The sequence below is a fragment of the Herpailurus yagouaroundi genome, unplaced genomic scaffold (genome assembly GCF_014898765.1).
Source record: "Herpailurus yagouaroundi ecotype Mexico unplaced genomic scaffold, PumYag 205, whole genome shotgun sequence".
Taxonomy (NCBI): Eukaryota; Metazoa; Chordata; class Mammalia; order Carnivora; family Felidae; genus Herpailurus; species Herpailurus yagouaroundi.
The window spans coordinates 9,875,106-9,897,985 of record NW_024412436.1 but is presented as its reverse complement, the minus strand read 5'-3'; the positions used below and the strand labels follow the sequence as shown (position 1 = coordinate 9,897,985).

At 48.1% G+C, this 22,880-nt stretch overlaps 1 long non-coding RNA gene across 1 annotated transcript; it reads right to left on the bottom strand.

Moving 5' to 3' along the window:
* Positions 1 to 18,758: 18,758 nt before the first annotated feature.
* LOC121014986 (uncharacterized) lies at positions 18,759 to 20,999 on the bottom strand. The gene is made up of 3 exons (XR_005783550.1): positions 20,853 to 20,999; positions 19,680 to 19,937; positions 18,759 to 19,567 (listed from the first exon to the last, which is right to left on the bottom strand). It is a non-coding gene; the product is annotated as an uncharacterized LOC121014986 (long non-coding RNA).
* Positions 21,000 to 22,880: the final 1,881 nt, after the last annotated feature.

Here is a 22,880-nt window from a genome sequence, read left to right as displayed (position 1 = left end):
GCTGACTTTCCCTTGAGCTGTCCATAGTGCTTTCACATCTCTCCCTTAAGATCCTTTTTTAATCTGGCCAACCTCTAAGGACTAAGCTTGGATCAAGCTTTTGCTTAAGCCAGGTCAGGTAGGATGTCTGCCTGGAGACAAATAATCCACATAATCCAAAAAGAGAACATCACATAAAGCAAAGGGAGAAAGAGCATCAACCCTAGCCAGAAAACGAAAGCCGGAAGTCAGTATAAAAACACTTGGGCGAACTACCCACAGAGAGATTACAGATGAAAGATGGGGGATAAATCTGATATCAAAAAGATTCAGAAGTGTCCAGAGACAGATCGCTGGGCATGTTAAGGGGAAATCATTCCTTCCATGCAGGAGAATTCCAGGCCCCTTCTTACTGGATGCCAGCCTGGATCTGGACAGGAGAGTAGCTACTTATATGTGGGTTCTCGCTACACTGAACTGTAAGCCTCTTGAGAACATGGTGTGGACCCTTGTCATATTTCTACCTACCATGGAGTCTGTCACATGACAGATGCTTAGCAAACACTTGTTGAGTGAATGAAAGAATCACAACTAGTTGAGGATGCCATTACAACTACTTACTACCACCTCAACCACTAACAACACCTATCACTTTTAGGACATTTACTATATGCCCAAAATTGTGCTAAGCACTTGCCATGTGGGTGGATGGATAGATAGATAGATAGATGATAGATAGATAGATAATTTTTTAAGTCTCACAAAAATAAGGCAGATGCTATTCTTAGCCCATTTTATAAATGAAGAAATTAAAGCTTAGAGAAGTTATCTTTTACAAAACTGCATTACCTAACGAGCGGCAGAAACAATGTACTAACCCAGTCTGTCTGACCCCTCAGTCCATGAGCGTGAAAACTCAATTATACAGTTTTGGAAACCCAGCCCTGTTGGAACCTGAATTGTATAGAACTCCCTCCCCTCCCCTTCCACCCCCACCACTCAAACTGATCTCAGTGCCCGTCTTCTGCGTGTTCTGGGCATCTCTCTGCCAGCACACTAAATACATTGTCAAATAAGTCTGTCTACATGAACATCTTGACCACAGGGACTCTTGTTCATTTATGTTCCCCTCCCGTAAATAGCACAATTCCTGGAATAGAGTAAATGTTAAATAAATGTTGGTGGGGTTGATTAATTATTGACTTTTGAATAACGATGGTCATTTAGAAGACTATGTTCACTAGAGACCACTCTGATTTTGATCCATGGATTCCCTCATGTCGGGACTGACGGGTCTGACAGATAAGACAAACAAGGCTGTTTCAGCACTGCTCAGCTCCCTTTGGGGCTGGATTTATTGCCTTCTTGGGTGAAATACTGGCTTTGCTGAGCCATCAAGAGCAGTGATTTTCCATGTGAGGCTGTTGATTGTCCTACAAGCTTACTTTTTAAAATTTTTATTTAGTTTTGAGACAGAGAGAGAGAGTGAGCAGGGGAGGGGCAGAGAGAGAAAGAGAGAATCCCAAGCAGGCTCCACGCTGTCTGTACAGAGCCCAAAGCAGGGCTCGAACACATGAACCATGAAATCTTGACCTGAGCCAAAATCAAGAGTCACACACTTAACTGAGGTCCTTTGGACCTCTAAGGAGGTGATGCAGGGGAGGCCAAGAAAAACAAGGAGAATTCTGTTACCAAATTTAAAATTAAACTAAAGGAAGAAATTTTCAACTACAAAATTTAAAGCTTTTAGTAAAATATATATATATATATATATATATATATATATATATATATATAGCAACACTAATATGAGCATTCTAGAGTAGTGGTTAACAGCATGGGCTTTGCAGTTAAAAAAATTTGATTCAAATTCTGATTCCTCTCTTGTTACCTGTGTTATACAGGGCAAGTTATTGGTTCTAAGCCTCAGTGTTCTTGTCTATAAAATGGGGCCAGTAATGTCTTAGATGGTAAGCATTAGATAATGCATGTGAAACATTTCGAACAGCACCCATTAGCAAAGGCTCAACAAGACAGTTATCAAGCAGTTAATCTTTATTCAGTTACTTAATAAATATGTATTCAACACCTACTGCATTCCAGGCACTATCAACAAAAAATAGGGCCTGTGCCCCATAGAGCTTCATGGTGAATTGCTTCCCCTCCCCCCACCATGCCCTTTGAGTGCCTTCCTGCTTTGAACTTGGCCATGTGACTTGCTCCAACCAATGGGATGTTAGCCAGCATGATCCAAGCAGAGGCTTGAAAATGGCTTGTCCTTTGTCCTGTCTGGCTGCTCTTAGAACTTCTGTCACCACCACATGTGACAAAGCCTAAGACAGCCGTTGGATGGTGAGAGACACAAAGGCCCAGTTGCTACTGTCTCCCTTGCCAACAGCCACCAACTTCTTAAGTGTAGGTGAAGCCATCCTAGGATCACTGCCTCCAGCTGACCTAGCAGCTAACCCCAAGAACATTAGAGAGCCCAGGAGAAATCAGCTGATCAGGCTTAGACCAGAAAAACCATAGAATTGTGGCTAAGTAAATGGTGTTTGTTTCGAACAAGTTTGGGGATGGATTCTTACACAGCCAAAGCTAACTGATACAAGCTTATGGCTTTGTAAGCCATACGGTCTTCACTGAAACCAGTCAGCTCTGCTGTTGTAGCCCAAAAGGAGCCATAGACACCACAGAAATGAATAGTCATGTCTGGTTTGGCCTGAGGGCTGTTGCTTGCTGACTTCCGCTCTAGCATAAGAAACAGGCACTATTCAAATAATCACAAAATATGTACGCACAAACTATAATAGCTACTCTGCAGCCAAGGTTCATCATGCTGTTAGAAAGAATAATTGAATAACCTGTCCCAGGCTGGTAATTCAGAGACAGCATCTTGGTTAGAATCCCCCAGAAGCAAACCCTGAGACAAGGATTTCAGTGTATGCAGTGTATTTGGGACGTGACCTCAGGCAGCATGAGAAGGGAGTGGGGACCAAGAAGGTGGCCCACATGGACCAAGTTAGTGAGTAGGTTACCCCATGGGCCAGTAAGGCTTCATCTACTGGAGTCTTTCATAGATGCTCTAGGTGACTGGGTGGTGAGGAAGCTGGGTTGGCTATTCTCCTCCAGTTCCCATCTGCCATTGTTGGCAGGTGGTTCCTGGAGATGCTCATTCTCTGAGGTTCTGGCCTGCCCTCATCCCCTCGCAGCCAGTGAAAGTGCTCAGGCAGAGAGCAGCAGGCCCCAGTAAGAGGCTGAACTGGTATTGAGGAGACCCAGGGATGTGGGCGGGCACTGACAGCATCTACAGGAGAAGCTTCTCCGTGGGAGTCAGGTCTGAGTTGAGTGTTGAGAAGGGGAGTGGTTTATGGGTGGAGAAGCTGTGGCTGACGTGTAGATGTGGAGGAGGTCACTTAGGGAGGAGGATATGTAGAGAAATGAAGAGAAGTCTAGAACTAAGTGTTTAGGAAAACTGACATCTAACGTAGGATGAGCCTAAAAAGAAACTATGTTCTTTTCTAGGACTGTCGTAACAAAGTACCCCACATTCCATGGCTTAAAACACTGAGATATTTTTAACCTCACAGTCCTGGAGGCCAGAGTCCAAAGTCAAGGTGTCAACAGGGCATGCTTTCTTTGAAGGCTCTCAGGGAGAGTCCTTCCTTGCTTCTTCCTAGCTTCTGGTGACTCGTGGTAACTGGTGACAATCCTGGTGGATGCACCCCTCCAGTCTCTGCCTCTGTGGTCACATGGCCACCTTGCCTCTGTGTCTGTGTCCAAATTTCCACCAGTCTTTGGATCACAGCCCACCCTAATGACCTCATGGTAACTTGATTCCATGTGCAAAGACCCTATTTCCAAATAAGGTCACATTCCTAGATACAGGGAGTTAGGACTTAAACATCTTTTGCAGGGAAATAATTCAACCCACAGTGGAGACTGAGACGGAGCAGCCACAGGCAGAAGGAAAGCCAGGAAACTGAAATACCATGGACGCACCCACAGGAAAGCAGCACCTTGAGGAGGACGGAGGGATCATCATAAATAAGAGGAAGACTAGATTTCACTGGATTGCAAGACATTCCCCGGATTTAGGAACATGGCATCATGGTTCTTGCCAAGAACTGATTCTGTGGAGAAATGGAAAATTAACACCAGTGAATAAGACATGAGGAAATGGAGACCACGAGCACACAACTCTACCAAGATGCAGGGCAGAAAAAAGGAAGAAATGGAGGCAGGGGGTTATTGGGTGGATGGAGGATATTTTTAAGATGGCAGACTGAGCATATCAGTGCGAAGGACGCGGTTTTGAGGGAGATGTGAAATATGGATGTGACCAGTGTAGTGCAGGGTCCAGAGGGGACTGGATAGGATGGACTCCTAAAATGAGGCTTCTCTGTTGCAAGAGCAAGGAAGGAGAAGTGGAGGAGTGGCAGCCCCAGAATTATCCCCCTTATGCTTTATGCCCTCCTTCTTCCCACCAAAAGGTCCCATTCGCCGGTCTAGGACAATCCACTTGGTAACAACCACCAACTGTTCTGCCCCCCTGGGATACCTGTTGCTCTACCTGTTTCTAGTATTTCCCTTTCATTTGTGACCCTTTACCAATGTTTATCAATAAATGTCTTTTGTGTCTACCAGTGTCCTGTCTAAAAAGTTTGTCCTGGGACAAGGGAGCATAATAAGGGTGCACACATTATTTAGTAGATACACACATTATTCTATTGATGCAAAAAACAGTCCCCACAGGAAGTCAGGACAGGATTACTACTTTCACTTTACACAAGAGGAAACTAAGACTCCAAGAAGTCAAGGGTTTTAGGCAAGATCATATGGCTTTAAACCCATATCCTTGGCCATCTTGTTGGGGCTCTTTCCACAGCAAAGAGCTGGATTCCTTAATGTGACATGAAGCATAGTTTAGAAGTTACTTCAGAACAGGTATGTTGTGATTTCCAGGATTTCAACGCTTGTAGAAATATTTATGACCTTGCTTTCCAAGGAATACTGAAGGGGGCTGGTGTCTTGTGAACTACATTTGCTTTCCTCAGAGGCTGTGCAACCGAATGATCCAGATGAAATTATACAAGTACTATTTTCCCATCATCTTAGAGTATTACTTACCCAGCAAACATTTACAGAGCTCCTACTATGTTCCAGGACCATTCTTAAGGACTTCAGCATCTGGGGAGAGGCAGACACATGTGTGGGTGGGCTACCCTGGCCTCTTTGGAACAAAGACCCAAGGAATACCCTCACTCATGTGTTTGGGAAATGATGATACTTCGAAGAAATGAATGGACTTGGAGTCTGTGGGAAGAGAGGGAAAGGACAAGAGGGGACCCCAAATGGGGAGGAAGAGCAATCAGGCCAGGGAGGCAGTAATAGCAGTAATAACAAAATATATTTATGTGTCATTTACGGTTTTTCAAACACCTTCAATTTTTTTCCTTTTAACCTTCGCAAAAGTCCTTTGGAAAGTAAACCATAAAGCACTTTCTCCCCACACAGGTAGCTCTGGAAAATGAAATTTCTCTAAGCAGCAACATATTCAAAATGAATAAGGCAAGAAATCCGCCCATATTATATTACATATTCATTAGACTTGTGAATCGCGTCTCACAGCTCTTGCCTAGTTTGGGGCGGGGGGGGGAGGGGTTGCCACGTTTAGCCCAAGCAGCACTCCTCACCGTGTTGTCTTAAAGATTCCTTGATTCTGCCAACTAAACTCTGAAAGTTGGTTGAAGCGAGGCCCTGCCCTTCCCACATTCTGCTTCCTCCAGCTGCAAATGCAGGCTACCTGCCGTGACACCTTCCTGCTCTTCCCAATCACCAGTGTGGACACCGACAATCCACAGCGGCTACTGGAAAACCCATTCAGGTGGAGTTCTAAGCAAGTCTCCTAACAATGAACTTCCTTCCGAAAGTGGTTCGTGCACAGTTCATTCATCGATCCATTCATCTGATAAACGCATCGAATGCCCACCATATGCAAGAGGCATGGGTACAGGATCTAAAATAGCAAGTCATGGGCAAGGTGTGTGGAGTCCCTCGGAAGGAGAAGGTGAGCGTACACGTAACTTCCATGCAGGTCAGCGTGATAAGTGATGGAGGGGAGCAGGTTCCTGTGTTAACTTGACTTCCTTGGCAATCATTTAGGAAGGTGCCAATTATGAAGAAAGATCTATCCAGGTTCTGTTCTATATGTCACCTGATTTAATGCTCACAGCAAGGTGGTAGATAGCTCGGAAAGGCTTCATGGAGGACGTTTTCATTTGGGGGTTTCTTTGTTTTGTTGTGTTTGCTGTTGCTGCTGTGGTTCAGGTTTGAAGATTGCCTGTGTTTGTAACATTTGAATCTAGGAGGATTTCTAGAGCTTGACCTTCGAGGACCCTCGCTCACGCGGGTTCCCCTCAAGGTCTGAGGAGGAACCAAGAAACGTGTTCCCAATTTCATGTGTTTTTGAAAAATTTGCCAAAGGTATTGATTCTAGGCTTCTTTTTCCTAAGAAGGCTGTCTCACATGTACATGTCAGGTTCCACAAAATCTGGATGCCCCTCCACGGAAAGATAGCATGGAGGTCCTGGGTAGCAGGTGCAGCAAAGTGGAGAAAGCCAGGCACACAGGGGAACTTGTGTGCTCTGCCCTTTTTGTACAGGACCAGTTGGAGGTAAGGCTAGAAAGGGTGAGATGATGCCCAAGGCCTGGCCACAAACCCCAGGCTGATGTGCATCCGACCCCTGCTGTCCTCCTCTGGCAGCGGTGAAAGAGGGACCTCTCTTCCCCAGGCTCTGACTCCCTCCCCGGCCACCTTCCCGTGGGTCTTCCCTGCTGCCGTTGTACTGGCCCCTTCCCCATATGACAAGGTCAGAATCCCCTACTGAGGGAGGGAGGGAGGGAAGGAAGGAAGCAAGGAAGGAAAGAAAGAAAACCTCTTTTGGAGATTTTTCCTCTGCAGACTCAGTCTTTTCTTTTTCTCCTGTGTTCTTGGCTGAAGTGCTCAACAGAAGTCATCTTACTGTTCTCCTTGAGTCACCTTCCCACCAACCGCTGAAACCTGGCTTCTCCCCGACCAGCACCAGCCCCTCAGGAATTCCCCCTGCCAAGGTCACAGGTGCTCTTCCGTCCCCATCTGCCTTGGCATCCTGATTTTGGGGACCTACTGCCCCAGCTTGGCCTCCAACCCTGAGTCCTCCTGCTGTGTCACTGAGCAGGCCCCTTCCCATGGCCATCCTTAAACAGCGGGGCTCCTCAGAGCCAGTCTTAGGCCCACTGCTTCTCCTGACCACAGTAAGTATTTCTCCTTGTGTATGTCACAGGCACGGATGTCACTGTGTCCGAAGCTGAGCCACAGTCTCACAGTCTCACCCCCACCCAGTCCCCAGACCTGTTTATCCTTGGCTCCTAGCCCAGGAAGTGGCCCCCTCGTCTACACAGCTGGCCAAGCCAGAAACCTGTGAAGCCACAGATAACTGCCCGGACCTGCCCACCCAACATCTCCAATAGCTCTCAAATCTGTGCATTCCCGCCCACCCCTAATACCATGATCACTTCTTGCCTGGGTTCCTGGGAAGTGCTTCTGACTAATCTCCCTGCCTCTCTTCTCTCTTCTCTCCAACGGTTTGTCCAAACTGCAGACAGAATGGTCTCTCTGAAATGCCAGTCTGATCCTATTACTCTTCTGCTTACATCTTTTTGTGTGCCACCCCCCCCCCCCCCGCCACTCCCAATCTCAGGGCCAAGTCTGAACTTTGTAAGCTGGCCCCATGCACTCCCGCCATCACCTTGTCCTAACGGGCTGTGGCCGGACCCAACTGCTTATAGCCTCTTGCTTCTGGGCCTTTCTCTATCCCACACCTGGTTCATTCCCCTGTCTTCGCCACACCACAGACCCACCTGTCTTTGTCTGGCTCATCCCTCCACCCCCACCCCCCACCCCACCCCATTCCTTGCTCCCTTCAGGTGACTTCAAGGGACTCTGGACAATTCATTGCCTTCCCGGGACTGTGGTTGGAACTCGGGCTGTGTGGTCCCATAGGACCCGGCGGTGGACCCCACCACACTGTGAGATCCCCTGGAGAAGGCACCAGGACTTTGTCGTCTCATGTCCACAGTGGGGGTCCCAGTGCCTGGCAAGTGGAGGAATGTGCATTGAACAAGTAATAAACGAAAGGTTGGAGGGAGCTTGATGCTTGCGTGCACTGATTGCCAGCCCGGTGCGTTTGTTTTATTCTGTGACTAAAGTGAAACCACGGCCAGATTTGGAACAAGGCAGCCAGCTGACCCCACCTGGCTCTGGAAAGTTCACCCTGGGGTGCAGTGGTTGGTGGGTGGCTAAAGACAAACGAGTCCAAGCAAGAAACCCAGTTAGCAGGCTCTTGCAAAGATCTAAGCAGGAGGTGACGAAGCCTGGTGCTGGGCACAGATAGGCCGAGGAACGGCCACCATGCCCACCAGCACCTGCGGGAGCTCATGCCTTCTCCTCCGCCTCCCACCAAATGCAAACTTCAGGGCACGAGGTTAATTTGAACACGATTTGTCATCCCCCGGCATCGCCTGGCTGGGGTTCCTGTGTTCCGGAGTTTCGCTAAGCCCAATATCTCTGAAGCACTTATCCCTGTTGGACAAGTTATTACTGATGAAAGCAGGAAGGGTGAAGGTGGGAGTGTTTTCACGGAGTTAAATCGGACCGTGCTGCATGCATAGGTAACAAGACTGAACACAGATCTCTGAGGGCTACAGTTCCCAGCATGGACCTAGAGGTCACACCGCATGGAATCAAAGTCCAGCTTTGCCACTTACTGGCATCATGACCTCCAGCAGGTCATTTAACCTGTCTACACCCCAGTTTTCCCATCTATGAAATGGGTGTGATAAAGGCAGTGATGCCCAGGATTTTGATGAGCATCAGATGAAACGGTCCACATACCGCCCTTGGCACTCAGTGCACTGTGACTCTTAGTGAGACTTTTCAACCTGTAGACCCTTCTGTAAACTCAGTACTTCTAATGGCCATCTGGTTATCTGGTCCTCGGGGTTGCCCATCCCCATGGGCCTCTTCTTAGTCTGCTTTTATGGATTTTTTTTAAATGTTTATTTATTTTTGAGAGAGAGACAGAGAGAGAGAATGCAAGCAGGGGAAGGGCAGAGAGAGACAGAGAGAGAGAGAGGAGACACAGAATCCGAAGCAGGCTCCAGGCTCTGAGCCATCAGCACAGAGCCCGATGCAGACTGTGAGATCATGACCTGAGCTCAAGTCGGATGTTTAACCAGTTGATCCACCTAGGCACCCCTTACGGATTTTTTTAAAATTTTAATGTTTATTTATTTTTTTTGATAGAAAGAGAAAGACAGAGTGTGAGCAGAGGAGGGGAAGAGAGAGAGAAAGACACAGAATCCAAAGCAGGCTCCAGGCTCTGAGCTATCAGCACAGAGCCTGAGGTGGGGCTCGAACTCGCGAACCGTGAGATCATGACCTGAGCTGGATTCAGACACTTAACCCACTGAGCCACGCAGGCTCCCCACTTGCTATTAATTTTTTAAGAAACCACATTCCTTCTTGAAAAGAAGTTTCCAGAATGTAGACTGTCCCTGGAAATGGTCAGTAGTAGTTTCTCCCTTTCCTGGTTTTTTTTTTTTTTTTTATACTTTCAAAATTGTGATAAAATGCAAACATAAAATCTACCATTAGTGACATTTAGCACATTCACGATGGTGTATGGCCATCGCCACTATCTTGTTCCAGACGTTCCATCCCCTGGAAGGAAGGCCAGTCCCCATCCACCACCCCCACCCCAGCCCCTGGCACCCACTAATCTGCTTCTGTCCCTGTGGATTTGCCTACTCTGCACATTTCTTATTAAATGGATTTCTCCTTTTATTCCTAAGACAAAGTTTCATTTCCACTTGGAAAAGCTCAGTCAGGCCTCCCTGGGCCTCCTGGCTCTGCTGCCCTTGACTGTGTGACTGTGGTTATTTCACATTTCTTCAGCTTGGTTTCCTCCTCTAGAAAGCAAGGATGACAATCACAGGAGCCTCACCCAGCAAGATGACACCTGTCCAGGGCTCAGTAAGTGCCCGTCTACAGTCAGCGATCATTAACGTGATTTTCAATGACGCAAGTGATGCAGCCTTGTTGGGAAAGATTTGCAAAACAGAAATGTATGTGTAAGAAAAGAAAAGCTCCCACGTCCCCCAGACACGTTGCTGGTTGAAGGTCAGGGACCACATCTTACCCCAGTGCCAGCAAGCAGCCCTTGTAGCAGGTGTTGGGGAACAGAGGAGCTGAGCCTGACTCCACGCTGTCACTCCCTGGGTGACCTTGGACAAGTCACTCACCTCTTGCGAACCCTGTTTCCTCATCCATCATGAGGGGAAAACATCTACTGCATAAGGTCGATGTGAGGATCTAAAGGGATGTTCAATGTCAAGTGACTCGGAGTAGGGTCTCAGCGGCCGAGGCCAGGAGTGGACCCCAGAGGAGGCAGCGTGTGAGAATAAAGGCAGGCAATGCACGCAGAGGTTGTGCAGAGCTCGGGGGAAGGCAGGGCCTGAAGGGCAGTTAGGATTTCCAGAGTCAGAGAGCGGGAAGGACTTTGCAGGCAGGGGCAAGGTGCCGAGCCTGGCAGGGCTGTGGGCTGATTTATGTCACTGACTAACCTTCACACGCCATCGCTTCCCTCCCAGGATCCCGTCCACTGGCCTCCAGGTCCCTGTCTGCCGGAGGTGCAGGTGTGGAAGCCTGAGTGAGCATCAGCAATGGTAGTAACAGCCGAGCCCTTGCTCGCATCATCCTCTGCTTCCAGAGAATGTCCCCCATGGTGAGTAATGGCCCGAGCACTGAAGGGGACACAGTTTATTCTCCACGAGCCTCAGCTCCCCAAGCTTTGCAGACTCAGGAGCTGCCCTCGGCTGAGAAAGGAACAGCAGAGGAGGCAAACACACAGACTTTTAGGTTCAGTTCAGAAAGACTCTGGAAAGCAACAGGGGCAGTCTCCCTCAGGTACTGGCACCCGCTGGGTGAAACTCAAAACCCTCAGGCCTTTTTCAGAAAGCCAAAGCAAGGCCACCTCAGCTCAGGGTAGGTCAAACTTCAATTAAATGTAAACCGATCCCTTAATGTATAGCAGCAGGGCCGAAACGGGCGAGGCTGCTCACCGGGTTTCGCCCACACGGCACCAGGGACGTCTGACTCCTGGCAAAGGGTACATATAGTTGGCTGTGGGTATCCCAGGATGTGGAAACTGCTGGAAATGATGCTAGTTGGTTGTTCCATCAAATAGAGGTGACTGTGATCATTCTTAGCACTTCCATGGGCCACAGAAACCGGGGGACAGAGCCAGCTCCTCTCCTGTGCTGTGTAGCACTGAATGGCAGAAGGGACACTGGGCAAAATCAAATCTCCCCACCACGAACCAGCTGTGTGACCTCAGGCCAGTCACCTAACTTCTCTGGGTCTCAGTGCCCATGCCTGATAATGAGAGATTTTGCCGAGAGACTCTAAATTCCCTTCTGGCTCTAAATTCTGTGTTGGGGCCTCCTCATATCAACCTTTGGAATCAGCAAATGAGACCAAAGACTCTGGCCGCATACCCTTCTAGAAAGAGCAGCAAACAGCTCAGCCAGCAACACCTCATGCCGCCAGTCGGGGATGTTCCTGAAATTCTGGAGGTAAGTCAGGTGAGTGAAAACTCTATAGTGAAGGTTCTAGAATCACTTAAAATTTAAAGAATTGAAGAACCAAATTCTTTTGCAAAAGGAAAAACATTTTGTGATGTGCCAAATTCCCTTTCATCTGTTTTTTTAATGTTTATTTATTTATTTATTTTTGAAAGAGAGAAAGAGAGAGTGAGAGCAAGGGAGGGGCAGAGAGAGAAGGAGAGAGAGAATCCCAAGCAGGCTCCATGCTGTCAGCACAGAACCTGACATGGGACCTGAACTCATGAACGATTAGATCATGACCTGAGTCGAAATTAAGTCAACCACTTAACCCACTGAGCCACCCAGGCACCCCCCAAATTTTTTTTTTTTTTTTTTTTTTTTTTAATTTACAAATGTTTAAAGAAGGCTCTACACCCAACGTGGGGCTTGAACTCATGACCCCAAGATCAAGAGTCCCACACTCAACCAACTGAACCAGCCAGGTGCCTCTAATTTAAATTTTGACAAGCACATTTAATAAGCGTTGGAGTCAGTACAACTGGGTTGGAAACTGTGATTCCTGGAGAAGTTACTCTGTGCACTTCAGTTTCCTTATCTACGAAATGGGTGTTTTTACCTATCTTGAAACATTGTTAGAGGGTGCCTGGGATGGCTCAGTCAGTTAAGCGTCTGACTCTTGATTCTTTGAGGTCGTCCAGGACAGGGACAATTTCTTCTTCTTTTTGGTAAGCCCCACGGTGTCTTGAATGATGCTGATGGAATAAATGAATGTGCCAATGAATAAAATTATTCATATGTTCTTTCTGAAGTTTCCACCTTCCCAGAGTTCACACCATCTCCCCTGTCCTTAAGATAGCATGTATGCCTTCCTGGAGTTCACACCATCTCCCCCTTCCTCAAGACAGCACGTGTGAGATGGTGGGTTGAATCAGCGTCTCGTAACCTCTGCTGCAAGTCTTTGAGACCATCCCTTTATGGAGAGGGTTCCTGACACATGTGATCCCATCAGGATGCATTTACTTGTATAAATTCCCCAGAGCACCATGAGGCAGGCAGCCTAGAGGCAGAAAGCAGAGGCCTCCCCACTCCCCAAGAGAGCAAGCCAAACCCCCAGGAGGGCAGAATGTGGTAGATCCTTTCCACTTTGTGCATGGCCAGTCCTTGAAAACCATGCGGGTTTTTGTACCCTCCCTCCTAAAACATGGTTCTAAGTAGGGACGCCTGGGTGGTTCAGCTGGTTAAGTGTCCAACTCTTGATTTCAGCTCACTTTGATCTCACGGTTCCTGAGTTCAAGCCCCATGTCAGGCTCTGTGCTGACAGCATGGAGCCTGCTTGGGATTCTCTGTCTCCCTCTTTCTCTGCCTCTCTCTATCTCTCTCAAAACTAAATAAGTAAACTTAAAAAAAAAAAACAAAACACATGGCTCTAAGTAAATAAAAGATTAGCCCTGCCCTCTCAGCCAACCAGATGAAGAGCAATGAGCAGAAGTGGGAGTGAGGTTGTGGCAAGAGATAGGCTGGGGACAGTGTTGTGGACGAGACTAGAAATCTGCCTGAGAGGCAGGATGGAGAGGATGTGCTATCTAAGGGGACACCTGCCACCTCCTGGGACTCTTATTTCTGGATTAGACTCAGGGCATCCAATTCATGCTTCCCCTCAGTTTACCTGTGGAGACTTCAAAGCCATAGCGGAGCCATGAAATCGGCACATCAGGAGAATCCACAAGGGGAGAGAAAGTTCGTGGCCCAGCAGAATCAGCAAACTGCAGGAGGTAGAGCCACAGTTAGTTCAGCTTTGTGGGTCCTGTCAGGCCTGCCCCTTCCTGCCTCCCCGCCCCCGCTCTACATGTTTGTTGAGGGAGTGGATGCAGAAATGCAGGAAGAAATGAGTGAATGGATGAAATGCAGCAGGAACTAAATGAAACAAGCACTTCAGTTCCCTCTTCAAGGAGCTGAGACCACCCATGTCACAGCTTGTTTGTTTTCACGGTCTAGGCTACTTCGGTGTAACAAGTGGGAGAGTATTTGCAGAAGGTCTGGGACAGTGAGAGGGTAATCTGTAGGCAGGTCCTGGGAGGGAAGGGGCTGCAGGTGAGGAGGCAGCTCGCCAGGAAGCAGATGGGAGGGAGATGGGAGGTGGGAGGAGCTGAACCATGGCTGGGATAGGGGAGAGCCCCTGCAGGAGAGGGGGCTGGTCAAGCAAGGGAAGGAGGGGGAACTGGCACTTTTGGGGTGCCCATGTGGTGCTGGGCTCCGGGCCAGGCGCCCTTTGCATGGTGACTTTCCCTTCTTCCTAGAGCCCTATGAAGTCAGTATTATGTCTTCATTTTATTGAGGAGGAAACTGAGGTTCAGAGAAGATAAGAAACACAGTCAAGGTCAAGAAGCTGGAAAGTGAAAAGCATTGGGATTTCAACCCAGGTTTAGGCAGTTCCAAAGCCAACATTCTTTCCTTCTCCCAGGGCTGTCCCCTGGGAAAAATGAACATGCAGGGTACATAGCATAACCATACACATTATCTATGACAATCCCCTGCTTGTGTCCTGCCACCTGCCACCCTGCAACCAGTTGATCCCCAAGTCCCATTACCCGCTTTCCTATGCAGATCTATGATCCACCTCTTTCCGTTCCTGGCTCAGCCACTTCCTGAGCGCAGCCCCTCTTCCTCCCTCCTGAGCCACTGCAGTGGCCTCCCAACAGACCACAGCCCTGCTTCCATCTCAGCGCCCACCTCCAGTCTGCTTCCACGAAACAACCACGGTATTCCTTCTAAAATGCAGTGTGAAACATCACTGGCCTGCTGGAGGATGAGGTCCCGATTTCCTAGGACCTGCCTTGCCTCTCAGTCCAGAGTATCTGTTGTTCTTGTCCTGCATTGGACGGTGGCCCCCAAAAGGCATGTCCATTTCCTAACACCCCGACCTTGTGAATGTGGCCTTATTTGGAGAAAGGGTCTTTGCATATATGACTAAGTTAAGGGTCCTGAGATGAGATGATTACCCCACATTCCCTGGGTGGGCCCTAAATCTAATGATAAGTGTTTCTAGGAGGCAAGACAGGTGAAGATATGAACGTGCAGGAGAGAGCCCTGTGTGTGGATGGAAGCAGGGATGGGATGGTACAGACACTAGCCGGGAACTGCCAGCGGCTGGGATGTAAGAGGCCAGGAAAGATCCCCCCGCCCCAGTCCAGACTTGCTGGCATCTTGATTTTGGACTTCTGGCCTCCAGAACCACAAGAGAGTACATTTCTGTTGTTCTGAGCCACGGAGTTTGTGGTAATCTGCTCCAGCGGCCTCAGAAAATGAACCCTCAGTGCTCCAGCCATTCGGACTAGCTGGGGAGAAAACTGACGGGCTCCTTAAAGCCACCTGGTTCTCTTTCTGGGCCTTTGCACATGTTGATCCCTCTGCCCCAAACACTGTCCACCCCCTTATTCTGCTACACAGCAGCCAGGTTGGACTCCCCTTACTCTGTGTTTGAACTTGCCGTGTACTCTCTTCATAATGCTTACAATGCTTTACTAACATTTTTTCCTTAATTCCTTCATTAACCAGTAAGTTCTATGAGGGCAGGGACTTGCTGTATCCCCAGGGCCAAGTGTACGGTCGTCAATAAATATTTGCCCTCTGCCGCATCACTTTTTTCCTACCATCCCACACCCAAGTCAAATTTGTCTTCCCTGGACAGGAAGCCATGAGCAGAAACTACTTCTGTCCTTGGCTCCCTGGTGAAATCTTCGTGTCTGGGTTCAGGGCTCTCCAGACCTCCTGCATCTTCTACCTCCTCCTCTGGGAAGCTTGAATCAAGGCTTATACCAATAGGGCGGATGTTCAGAAGAGGCCATTCTCTTCCCTCTGGGGTCATTTCCTGGGACGAGCTCAGCTAGTGCCATCTTTGTCCACACCCAGCTCCCCCATCATGTGAGGAAAGCCCATCTATAGCTGTAAAGACAGTGAACCCAAGAAAGGGGGTGGGGAGGGGAAAGAGAGAATGAGGGGAAAGACAGAACCCAATGCTGTCACCTGAGTCTTCATGCCCAGTCACCCCCGAGGCCATTGCCACCCCCAGACTCCCCCGACATGTGAGTCAATAATTTCCTTTGCATTTCCAGCTAGTCTGAGTTCATTTTCTGTCATTTGTGACTGGACGGGTCCTGGCAGGTGCAATGCTTCTGTTGCCTTAAAGGTGCCATCTGACCAGTCCTCAAGGTCCTTCTGAGGGGCAGTTGTGGGTTCTCTGCTGTAGAGACAAAAAGCTGGCCCAACGCTGAACCTGAACCCCATTCTGCCTGCCTCTGTAGCACAAACTCTTGTATCCTGGCTTCCCAGCTGCCTCTCACAAGGTGCACAGGAGGAGGGGAAGACCAACGACAAAGGCTAGAAAAGAGGAACGTGCTTTGTCAGGCTCCAAAGTTCCTCAAATGCAGATTACAATAATTTGGGCAAACACACACACACACACACACACATACACACACACAACAAAAAAACAAAAAAAAGCATCAGTGAAATCCACAGTAGCTAAAATACTCATATTTTTTTCTATACAGTTTGAGACACAGTGAATCAAGGAGGCTTATGCTCCTCTACCTTGGCCTTGAAGACCTAACTCTAACCAGTGGCTTCCTTCAAACCCTGAGTATTTTGCATCTTTAGCAATGGGACAGGAAGTCCCTAAGGAGTGAGGAGCCATACGTCCAAACAGCCTGTGTCTTCCACTTAAAACTATCTGAGTGTGTCTCTTACCTCAGTCCGTGGGTGCCAGTTTCTCTTCCCAACAGGCAGCCGCATTTCCCAGCTGTGACCCTGGAGGCACCTGAGAGGGTTAACACAGCTTTGTTGGTAGTCAACACCTTGGCTCTGAGCACCTCACTCAAATCAACCAACACTGGCCTTCCCAGCCCCTCCCCCATTCTGGACTCTGGGATTCCTGTGTCCCCAGATAGAGAACACACATGTGCTGCCTGCTGCCAACACAGAGCTTACATTGCACAGTCTCCTTACGTCCTCAACGAGAAGTGTCTTTGTTCAGTGTGCTCCGTTGTCTGATCACCCCCTGCCTCACTCATAGGACACCTGGATGGTGATCAAATAGCTGACAGATAAGGTCAACAACTGAATTCTGTGGCCTCACCGGGATGAGCCAGGTAAGGATTTCACCAAAAAGTACATGAACATGCTCCAAGACTATAAAATGATAGGTAACTTGAGGGAGGTCAGATAAACTAAGCTAAATGAAAATTAATTAATATTTTATACTTTAGAAAACATACATTAGTTCACTTTACTATTTGGCTATGGATTAGAAATTAATAACGGTTGTTAGACCACAAAGGGGAATATATTAGTCTCACTTTCAGGTAAATAATATTTTTTTCATAGTTTCCCTTTAATTTCTGTGGAGGAACATAGCAGTCCCCTGCTGTTTTGTTAGCTCAGCACCTGCCTCATTGCAGGGAAGTGTCTCCCCGCCCCCCCGGGGACCACGCCCCTGCCCCCCCCCCCCCAGCACGAGTGCAGGGGGGTGGGGGCTCCAGGTCGGGGACCTCAGGTTGGTACAATGGGCCTTGCCCTTGGCACTTCCCATTGGTTGAGAGGTGGGCGCCCAATCCATACAGCCCAACCAGAATTCTCCCCCAGGATTTGGGAACTATAACTGACAAGAGACATCGGCCTCTCCCTGGGAGTCTGAAGATGAAGACAAGGAAATGCAGAAGGAGTTGGCAGCCTGTCCCGCCATGTGGCCTGAGGAATGGAAAATGCCAATCAGCAGAACGGGAATCAGAGGCAGAGAAGGGAGAAGAAAGCCTGACAGCCTTTGAGCTCCTAATTCTAGCTGCTCCCAAGGCCTCCCGTATTCCTCTTTCGGATTCCACTGAATCCAAGTAGCCTTATAATAAAATTCTTTTTTGGCTTAACTAGCTTAAGATGGATTTCTATTCCTTGCAACCAAAAGAATTTTAACTAATATAAGAATGTAGTCCTATTTCAATCTTACTTACATGCTAATCTTTAATTCGGCAGCCATTTTGCTTTGTGGCTTCAGAATGAAAAAAATAAAAGGGGAAATATTTGAGTTGGACTCTTGTACAAATGAGTCCACAATCATTCTCTTGGCTGTTTTTTTTTTTTTTTTTCTTCCCCACCCCCGCCCACGCAACACTCTGGTAGGGTTTTCCTTCATTCTGGGATGGATTAGGTACATGCTAGAAACACAGGGGATGACTAGGTCAGTGGTCTGGCTGTGAATGGTGTAACAGGGGATTTTTATGACAGTCACTAAAAATTGGGTTTTCTTTAATTTCAGAGTCCATCTATGAGGGTGGTGTGTTCTCTTCATGATCAACATCAAATGGTCTTTGATCTGTAGACCTATCACCAGTCCCCTGGGACACTCCAAATGCCATGAACGAAACCCACGGCGATGGTCTTTGGTGTGCCCATTCCTATGGAAGCTACCAGAATCAGCCTTTTCATACGCAAGGCCCTGTCCTGTGCTGGAAGGTGGCCGGGGAGCTGTCCAACCAAGACTCCGTGAGGAGGTGAACAAGCAAAAAACCGCTTTGCAGGACTGACAGGGACGATTGCCCAGCCTGGTGTTCCCTGCACAGGTTCACCGCTTGTTAAGACGATGAGGGACCACAGCAAGGGTGATATGGTCCTCATCACTTTCGCAAAAGCAGGTAGGGTGCAGTGTAAACAGACCTTGGAACTAGATGAGCTCTTGCCTACCATCTACCCAGGACCTCTCAGCTTCCTGCTATCAGAAAACAGAAGAGGACCCTAGACCCGCTCAGCTCGAAAAGACACAAGGAAGCACGGGCACTTGTAAATACAGTTAGAGATTAAAAATCCAAAGGCCGGTGGAAACGCTCACCCACCCTGCCCGTGTCCTCCCTTATCCACGCGAGCGTGCCTTTCATGGCAATGAGCTAGTCACCATTTCTATTCTACCTGGAAAATATTTTCTTGTTAATCAGCCCAAGCTCAGTCAGCATTGCAGTTAAACAGGTAAAAAGAAAAAGAAAAAAAAAAAGACCAAGAATTTAGACCTGAAAAGAACCTCAGGGTCTCATGGTCCAAGAGGTTTATTTAAAGATGAAGGTGGGGGGCGGGGGGGGAGTGCGGTGTGTGCGGGGAGAAGCCCAGAGAGATGAAGTCACTTGTTCAAGACAGCACAGCTAGGTGGCTGAGGACGGGAGAGAGGCATGCATGACCCCGGTCCTGGTTTTAGGCTCTTAGAGAGAAGGGCTGTGCAAAACGCTTCCTGGACCCCCTGAATCACCCTGCTCGGGGACAGCCCTGCACGTGTGGAGGCTGTAGATGGCCAAGAAATCAAGGCCACCGGCTCTTCTAAATTCTCCAGGGAGAAAGTTCCAAGGCGCTGGGGGCCGTTGCGGCAGGATTTTCAAAGGCCTGCAGCAAAAGCCCTGCTCGCAGGGACACGGTCCAGATGTCCTCATGTCCCCTCTGCAGACACAAGGCTCACACTGCCGCAGTCCACCCCACACAGCAGCAAAGCTGCATCAGGCTCCGTGAGCCCCGGGCACACGTTCAAAACACACCTAGGGTCGCCGCCGATCTGTCTGCCCGCCGGGAAAGTCTGCCCCTCTGCAGGGGCCCGGGAGCCGGCCCCAAGGCTCTGCCTTCTCCTCTCCCGGTCGCTGGCTGTGGCATGGCATGAGAAAACAATGAACCGGCAGAGCAAACAGAAGTCAAGCTGACGAATAACCACACTCAGAAGACAAGGCCCAATTGCTCAGCAGCTTGAGTGGGATTGTGAGAAAACCGTGGGGTTTTCACAGAGCAGGTGGGGTTCAGTGCAAATCCGTAGCGTCTTGCTAATCTTTAGCGATGGCACCTTTGTTCAGTTTCAGGAAGTGCAAGGGGCAATTTGTTTCTTTTCTCTCCCTTGGAAAAGAGACTGCGAAAACAATATAAATTTGTTTCAGCTCAAGATGGGAAGCAAACTGATGTGATGCCTTCTCAAGCTTCCCAAGTTCGGGGTGACAGCGTCGCCCAGAGCTCAGACTCACCTGAGCACATCGTGGGTGGTCAGGGAGTCCGCACTCACACCTCGGGAGAGGGAGCGGCGTGTGATTCTCCCAGACTTACACGCACCTAAAGAAATAGTCATCCTCCTGTGTGAAGGAGAGACACTCGAACAATAGACGTGGCCGGGGCTGAGTGGACTTGGAATCTTCTGTTGTTGAGAAGGATGTGGCAGGTTCCTCTACGCGGAGGACTTCTTGATCCCTATTATCTTACTGGCTGTTGGATGTGTCCCCTGGTACCTGAATAGAGGTGGCAGAAGCTGGCTAAGAGGAGAAAACTGTTCTCACTCGGGTTCTATAAATTACTCATATTCTCACTTTGATATCAAGTACGGTATGTATTAGAGTGCATGGTTTTGGCTAGAACCAATTTGGAAGGCTATCAAATAAAAAAAAAAAAAAACCACAAAATAGGGAAAATAAATCCGAAGTAAAATTTATGACATGATTTCACTCCCATTACATTCCCCTTAACAAATGCATATGTTTTACAATATCTTGAATAATAATTATTAAACATAGTAAAATACTTCCAAACTTGGCTCATTGCATAATTGTACTTCAAGTGAAAAAAAAATTATCTGAAGCCTTGTCAATATGCCACTTCCTCCCCCCGCCCCCCCGCCAGCTTTTAACAGAAGCAACCTCTCCCGTGGAATAATCCAAGCTGTGTTCAAGAAGTTGGCAAGTAGGTCCAATTAAATGTGGTTTTACTGTATTCTGGCGTTTGCATATCTAGTTTGCCAAGAAGTAATCTTTCACAAAAAAAAAAAAAAAAAAAAAAAAAATCTGTACTGGCCCAGACACAGCCTGGATGGTGCAATGCATCACATAACTTTACCCCATGACTAAGATAATCTTTTTTTTTCTTAAATAGCTGTGGAAAACGTATCATACATCCATCATATTTCTATATGAATCACAAAACACCATCCCTTATGGAGTCTCTTACATTTATACATGACAAACTGAAATTCATCTCAATAGCCCTGTTTATTTTAATTATTAAACACGGAAGGGGTTCGCTCTTGGCCACCTGAGCTTGATGAATTTATTCAGATGGACTCCAGTCGGATTATGTGAATGGGGCTGTAAATGACCTATTGACTATTGAACACCGGCGTGTCAAAGCCGCAGTCATACACATTCACGGACCTCGGTACCTGAACCTCAGGGAGTGAGATGCTTCTCTGAGCTTTGCAGATGAAATCTGGGGCCATTCTTTGCTGGGGCTTTGCACGCTCCTGATCCCTTACGGAGGAGCGGACTCTCCTAGTCCCTTCCAGCTAACCAACGCTCTACGTGAACCATCAGCCGTATCCAAAGTCCAGATGGAAAGCTGTCAACAAAGAGGCTCCTTCCGCTCTGCCTACTGCATGATTCATCCCTGGCACGAAGACAGGCCCGGAGATGGCCCCACCACCTTGACTTCCATAGGTGAGCCAGGAGCAGAGCACAGGTGCCCACTCCCCGGCTCAGCAGGGAGGGATCAGGTCAGAAAATGCCGCAAAACGCACAACCTGGCCTTTGTGAAAACCATCATGAGCTCATTAAAAACACATGCAGAAATGGTTAAACAAAATCCTCTAAACCTTTCACAAAATTGCCAGTCTATTAGAAGGACTGAGCTCACAGCAAACTCTCCTTTCCAATGTGTGCGATGGGGCAGCTAATGTCCTTTGGACTCTTGTCTATGGCACTGAGCGGCGGGGGGGGGGGGGAGGCGGGGAGGGGGGACCCGTTTGTTTTTGGTTCTTGTTTTTCAACTTTTTCCTAACCCAAACTCTTAAATACATCAACCAAAAGGACCTATTGCACCAAACGTGTCTTCTTAAAGTCATGGCCTTTTAAAAAAAAAAAAAAATCTACGAAAATTATAAAATAAAAAGGAAGATTTGCGTCATTATATCAAGGGGAGAAAGGAGGAAAAGAAAAAGAGGCGAGTGTGGCAGGAATCCTTTTGTAAAGTGGCACTGCATCAAAGAGCCAAGCGGACACTCCGAAAGGGCTTTCCGACGCCTGTTTACATGGGCAAGACGGACCGTAAGTTTATTCCAGGCAATAAATAGCTACTCAAAGTTTCCCTAAAAGGAACACAGCAGCTCTGCATCTCTTCAAGGTGTGGACTTTGAACAGGTGCATCTTCGTCTAAAGGGACTTGCTCATCATCGTGCCACAGCGTGGCTCTAAGCACACGTAACGTAGCAAGCACATCGGTGATGTGAGGCCAGAAACGGAGAGGCTGCGAGCTCTGATCTGGCATGTTCCACCTTCTCCTGGTGAGATCGGAGGAACCCACTGAAGGCTCTGGGCGAATCACTTTAATCTGTGTGCTTCCCTGGGGAGCGGTGCCTGTTCGTTATCGTGATCTATATTAATCATGCTGTTGTTTGTATTATGATGCAAGTATAAACGTGAACCAGAGCTTCCGTCTTGGTCTCTTCAACATTAAAGGGGAAAAAAAGTATCTGTGTTCCACTTGGGTTTTTGGATTCGATCATCAGAGAGTTGAAAAGGCTTTGAGAGATTTGGCAGAGGAACCAACAGTGGCATGTGAGTTACACAAGGTTCGTGTAGGTAAACGTGTGGACATCTACCAGCCCACCTGGGAATGTGCAACCGTTCCCATGACTGTGCTCCTTTCCTGTTTGCCCCGCACTTAGAGGCTGCTTTCCTCCAGGCCTGCTTAAAACTGAAATAAAGTTGAGGCATTAAGTGCTCCGTGGATTAAAATCATAAAATTCCACCTTAAACACAATCCACATTGGTAAGAAGGCTGGATGCTAAGGAGAAACTTCCTCTCAGGGTAAGAAATAATAATTGTCATAACAGTGATGTCACCTCAGATGACAGACTCAGCCCCTTGTCTCTGAGCCTAACGTTTTGCACATCTGTGGTCACATTATTCTAAGGAAGAAGGTGAGGTGGGCATTACTCTGGTCTCAGAAACGGAAAAATGAAGGTGTCAGGGCACGGTCCCTTCCGTGTCATTGGTAGACCTTCGGCAAATTTCTCCTCAGTCTTCTGTTCAGCAGCCGATCCTGAGAGAAGGAGGTGAGAAACATTCCAAGAACTGAGGCCAATTTTCAGATTAAGCGGAAAACTATTCAGTTCTCCCACTTGGGCGACAAAATGAGTTTCGAGGCTTCTGTCTGGCTGCCACCCGGCCATGCCGCCATGTTT